Source organism: Armigeres subalbatus, chromosome 3, assembly GCF_024139115.2.
Source record: "Armigeres subalbatus isolate Guangzhou_Male chromosome 3, GZ_Asu_2, whole genome shotgun sequence".
Lineage (NCBI taxonomy): Eukaryota > Metazoa > Arthropoda > Insecta > Diptera > Culicidae > Armigeres > Armigeres subalbatus.
Genome location: NC_085141.1, coordinates 181,710,756 through 181,717,255, shown reverse-complemented (window position 1 = coordinate 181,717,255; position 6,500 = coordinate 181,710,756). Strand labels below are relative to the sequence as shown.

The following is a 6,500-nucleotide window of genomic DNA, read 5'->3' as shown; positions in this document are numbered from 1 at the left end:
GCTAAACATTGTAGATAAAAAAAAGTACGAGGTGGTTTGAGAGGTATAACAAAGCAAATCGGAGCGAAAGCAAAAGATCCTTCACAACTACAGTTGACAAAGCGAATGGCAAACTAGAAATGGAAACGATCGAACCTGTAGAATGGAAATTGGAAAAGACGTCTCGAAAAGAGCAGATATCGATAGGAAGGGGTGGTAAAAAGAGTAAAGACCTTGCCCGAAACAGGAAAATTTATTAAATTCCTCAGCGCGGAGATTTTCTCGTATAAAAATCGAAACCCACCGTCCTTTGAGCTCGCAGGCGCGTTTTTGTCTCCCCAAATACGGAGGTACAGTTTAATAAATATAAAATTTATTCATCAAAATATCCAACCAAAATACCTCCGATGCTTCGGCTCACTTGACGTTCAGGGATATCGAATAAAGAAAAAAAAGTCGGTGGGAAAGCCAGAAAAAAGTACTTGCTGCCAATCTACCTCGACGGAAAATGTTTTCAATAAACCTCGCAGCGAACCACAATTTATCAAATTTTATAAATAGCATAGACAGACACAGGTACACAACTACATGACTCGATGGGGATTGTCAATAAAAGAAGAAAATCACCTTGAATGATCCAAACGAACAACAAAACGTAACTACCTCTGCAAATGTCACCTGAACGGGAAATAAAATCAAACAGTTACCAAACGTATGTTACATCTCTAATTGTGTGATCAAAAGTTTAGTTTAGTACTCGAGGAACGCATGCAAAATTAATTGCAATCGGAAAGTTGACAGAAAACGGTGCTAACTACAAAACGCAACTTTTCCGATGCATAGAAAAGCCTAATTTAAAAAAAATATAAATGCAAAGCACTTCAATATCCGAAGAAGCACTGATTTTTGGCCGGACACAAACACTATTAACATTAAGTTTCAATTCAGTCAACATGGAAGTTTCTTTCCAATATAGAACAAACAGATCATCAAAAAACCAAGTAAAATCAATGAAAGTGACTAATGCTGAACATTGAAAATGACAAGAAAGACAACATAACTTTACAGAAACAAATATTATATTTGAAATTATATTACTATGTATGTACTGTAATTTGTAACTAAATTAACTATAGAAAATATACTTACAAAATGTTTGGAAGAATGTGGCTGCTTACTTAATCGATATCACAACCAATCTATTTCCGTTTCCTTCAAATGAATGCCGCTGCAACAACAATAAAAGGAATGATTAAACATATTGTAGATTCGACAGAAAGGTTTTTTTTTCTAGAGATACAGGTAAGTTATCCAACTTCGGAAGTTATGCATTGGATTCGCATTAAGATGCCCCAAACAATGCATTATTTAGTTCGTAAAACTTTGGAAGAAAAGCTCCGAATTGAAAGTCGCGAGAAGATTCGAGCATAGATTTAATAATCAAGATGTTGGGGTCGGAACAGATTAGTACTTACACAGATAAAAATATGTTGTGATTTTAAATGTTGGAGCATGCAAATAAACGTAACATTCAATCGATCTATTATTTTAAATCGAAATAAATTTAAACCGTGCTTCCTTGTAAAATTCAATCAAATTTAATCGAATATCGATTGTTAATTCGTTTGATGGGATTAACTGCAATTTTACACGTCGTTTTTCAAAATTATTTGCTGTGTACTTTATGGTTCCAATGCACTAATTTTCTGGTACCCAAAGGTTTTACGAAATCTAGTTGCCCCTTGTATTCCAAATAAGATTCATATTATTCTTCCATTTGTGTGCCCCTTGATTTTTCCGTTACTTAGTAACGACAAAGTTTTTGATTAGGGGAAGTGCACCGGTTTTGGCCAACTTAGTGCCTAATTTGGCCAACCCTGAAAAATACATATTTTTCCAAAATAATCGGTCAGTTGAAAGCAGCGTTGAACCGTGAGGGATATATCTTTTGTTAAAACTAATAAAACCCTCGCGAATTGCTTTATTTTCGGAGTTATTCGCAAATTGGCCAAATTAGGAACATGGCCAAAACCGGTACAGTTCCCCTATATAGTTGCGCAAAGAGGATCTCCTTACACTTATTCTGAATGCAGCTATTGTTATTATGTTGACAACTTTCATTTTTGTTCAACCCTTCAAGTGACTTCACGGGAGAACAAATCAAATACATTTCAATTCTTGCGTTTTAATTCGCCATAATACTCATTAGGCGATAACAATACTTCCGCTTTACCAATAAGCATTCGTTTACTTTGCTCGATAGGTAGACGGTGTGACAGTTCAATAGGTAGAATCAACAAAACACGAATGTTTGTTTTTTTCCGTTTTAGATCCCAACTAGAATCATATAACTAATGAAAAAAGAAAAAATGAAAGAGCCCTACTCTATTTGTGGTTAGTAATATTGTTCTGTTTTTAACCACAACTTATCCTAATATGTACCATAAACTCCTCTGACACCACCTTGCGAGCGAGTTACATGAAACAATGTTTTGCACGACATTATCACCAGAAGGCGTTGGAGTGAAATATCTAACTCGAAGGATAACGATGCAAGCGCCTCTAGTTTTGAAACGCGCAATTCAAATGGATCGTTGAAGTCATGGTCGATGGTAATTTCTTTACCGTTACATCTGTTTGTCTGTTTTAATACGCATCACAAATTTACGATTCTGAACCTACCTTTGAAAAACCCGTTATATCTTCGGTATTCGATGGCCATGGTCGGTTCCATGAACATTAAATTTCAAGTTCAGGCATCCCTGAATTGTCAAAATCGGATAATTATTGACTTGTTTTTTTTTTAAATGCTTGAGTTGGGTTTGCAGAAATCACTGGTTTGGGGTGAAGTTGATGAAGCCAGCTCCACTAAAATCATTATGACCTAGCCGTCAAAATACACTAGGTTATTCGTATGAATGTTAAATTTACTACGTAAAGAAGTCTACGAAGTTAATATTTGAAACAAAAATAGCGTCATGACGTTTATGAGTATCTCTCTCTTTCTTCCACGAAATGTACTTTCATGATTATAATCGAAAAACTCGGATTTTCTACCTGGCGGTAACATTACTTGAACGGATAATATTGTTGACTACTGTTTCATGAAAAAATTAGGCACGTTTGACTGACACATCAAATGATCATCTTTCCCCCATATGACGGTACATAAGATTTGTGGTGGCCCGGGGCCACGCTCAAATTCACCTTAATTTCTAAAACTTATTGATGTAGTTGCCCCTTGGAAGGATTCACATATTTAAACTAAGTTTTTTTTTCTGTAGATTTTCATGTAGATCTGTACTGCCGCTAACCGCAAGTCAGTCCCATCTGTATATGGATGCTGTTGCGATCGTGGAAGGTGCCGATGGACCACGATTCTTTCAGCAGACAAGTAGACACATTTTTGTCATGAGGTCAGCTACAAAGCTTTAAAATACACATTTATTATAAAGAATAAAATATATATATATATAAAAACAATACAGTCGGGATTCGCTGGTTGGGATCTTAATACTTGGGTCACTTTTTAGTTGGGCCTCCGCTGGTTGGGTCATGGCCCAACTGAAAAGCAACCGTACGTCAAAATTAAATGTAAATACGGAAAACGGGATTGGGCGTCACTGGGCATCATTTGTGATGTTCAAGTCGAAATACACGTGTTCAAATGGCTGTCAGTTGGCCCAACTATAAAACCGAATTCGTTAGTTGGGTCGAGGTCGTGGCCCAACCAGCGAATCGCGACTGTACTACTTACTAATTCTGTGACGTAAACCTGTGCAGCGGTTCATCGAATTCACTCACCCGATGGATTTGGACATTTGAGCGGGTCGTCTACTCGAGCAAAAGTTCATATTGCGTGCATTATGCGACCCGCTCAAACATCATAATTTCTTGGGGGAGTTCTAGTTGGGGGTTCGTTAATTGGGGCAAAACCCAATTAAAAAGCTGTTAAACGTCAGAATGTGATGTCAAAAACGCGTTGACGTTTTGTTTCCGTGTTTGGCGGGATCGATATTTTCTGGCGCGTAAAATTTTCCTTTGTTCAATACAAAAAGTAAACAACATTGACGCTTGTCAAAACGCCCCAATTAGCGAACGATCACTGTACATATCTCGTCTTATGCCAAGTGAAGATATTCCACTACAAAGCTCTGAATAATGTTCTAATCAGACCTCCAAGGAGCGTCTGAGTGTTCAAATGAAGGAAGTGCATGGTCCAATGGTTAGTAAAACGACCAGGAGTGGTGCAACAGCTCAAGAAGTTTCAAAACGTGTTCATCTGAGATGTCGCTAACAAGTCCAAGGTGTCGGTTGGTTTTGAGCAGAAAACCATGAAGCATGCTAGGTTTTATGTTTACAAGGTAAAAACAACCTCAAACCGAAATGAAAAGGGAAACGCCACTGCAAAAACCCGCGCTTGGAATCTTTACATGAAGTTGTTCACCAAATCGTGTTGCATCGTGATGGATGATGAAACCTGCATCAAGCCTGACTTCCGTCAATTTCCTACACAGAGCGAAAAAAAGTTGGGATTCCAACATTTTCTAATTTTATTTTAACAATGTTGGTAATCTGGTATTTTTAACAGCTAAACCTTTTCAGTGAAATATAAAATTGATTTAATTGAAAGTTTTTTTTCAGTTTAAAACTTTGAGGTTCACAGTGAAAACTTTCAGAACAAAAATTGTAAAATAGTTAATAAAACTTATACGATTCACATTTTCGGCAACACTGACAGGTAAAAATATGATTACTGGCAGCCCATGACAGTTGCCGAAAAAGTTCGAAAATATAAACAACAATCTTCCGCGCGTTTTTGATCCCGTTTGTGCAGCTTCAAATAGTATTTAATTCCGATGGGACCCAAGAAGGAGAACATTCAGATTGTGCATATAGCATACGCGTGAAGTTACTGATTGCAAAAATGCAGCAGAACAAGATCCGGCGGATTTTTTACGATCAGTCAAATTAGTATTTCATCACGACAACATACTCCGCGTCGGAACCGGTTGAACCTGCTGGTCCAGCATTCAGGGCGAGCATACCACAACCAAACATGTACTGAAGGATGTCCGGTTGAAGAATTGAACTGCGGAAGATACGGGAGGAATCCGGTGGTAATATTTCTCGCAAGAGCAGCACCGAAACGGAGTGCAACTTGAATTTCCTCGTAAGTTCAAATAGCGTTCTTTTTCTATGAATCATAACTATTTTTTTTTACAGAACCCGGATTCAAAAGGTTATTCGGTTATTCGCTATTCGGTGCCGGTTGATCATCGGATGCTGCTGCAGAACGGACCGCCGTTGAGGCCGAAAGATATCATTGGTCAAGGTTCCACCCATAACAAAGAAAGAATATGTCGCCGCTATGAAGGTCTTCGCTAGAGATTCGTGCATCCTCCGATCGCCACATCGACGTGGGCGAAGTGAATGTTTTTATGTATTTTGACATCAGCTAGAATTCCGCAGATATGTGTAGCGCATTGGTCGAACCGAAAGGCAGCCGATTGGAAAGGATCTGATGTTGTTCACCGAGGGATAAGGTAGGGCTCAATTTTTAGAATATTTCATTTATTTATCAAATTACATTTTCTTTATAACATTTTAGAGGCGCTTCGAGATAGCGAAGAACTAATTTTGCGCCAACTGCAATGGGCCAATATGGAGGGAATTTGTTCCAACTTGTTCTAGCGCATCGCAGCCACCACGAAAAAGCGGCTCTTGAGGCTTTCAAGTACCTGATCGAGACGATAAAAAGAAAGTGATCTTTACATTTTTTAAATAATAAAACCCAAAAACCTATAAAAATAAAGTTAAATAATAAAATGGAAAAAATAATGAATTTTCAATTTTTAGGATTTGATTCTGGCTGAAAATGAAAAAGCACATATTAAATTGAAAATAACATGACTTCTTGTTTTGACAATATTACTAGTTGATTGTAAAGAAAAAATCACGTTTCATTCTGAGAGGAAAATGTTATTTTGAAAAGATTTGCACTTGTCAAGGTTCTTGCTAAAGTGACAGTTTTGCTCTGGTAGATTTAACAATCCTATACTTTCTACTGAAAATCACTAACTAATTTTCTTAGGTTTACCAACGTTTCTTTTATTTTTACCAACGATTTTTTTTTGTGTGTAGGCAAGATTATTTCGTTACCAAGTCTAAGTTCGATATTCCGGAGGATGTTCGAACGAAAAAATTATCAAAATTTGCAATGAAGGCAGATGATTTGCGTATGTGGTGAAGTAAGCGCTCCCATAAGAAAACACAAAGGATCAACTCTGTTTTGGCCTGATCTGGCGTCATGCCACTACGCTCGAAACGTTTTGGAGTGGTACTGAGCTAACGGAGTTAAATTTGTGCCAAAGTATATGAACCTGCAAAATTCACCGGAACTTCGCCCAATTGAACAATTTTGGGCTATTGTGACGACAAAACTTCGCAAACATCCCAAAATTAGTAAAATAGAACTTGAGTTGTTTTTACAGTTTATGTAAAAACAACAAAAACACTGG

General features: G+C 37.4%; 1 long non-coding RNA gene across 1 annotated transcript; it reads left to right on the top strand.

Annotated features, from left to right (window-relative positions):
- Positions 1-4,817: 4,817 nt before the first annotated feature.
- Positions 4,818-5,755, top strand: LOC134226044 (uncharacterized). Its single transcript, XR_009983380.1, has 3 exons — positions 4,818-5,152; positions 5,206-5,525; positions 5,591-5,755. It is a non-coding gene; the product is annotated as an uncharacterized LOC134226044 (long non-coding RNA).
- The last annotated feature ends 745 nt before the right edge of the window (positions 5,756-6,500 follow it).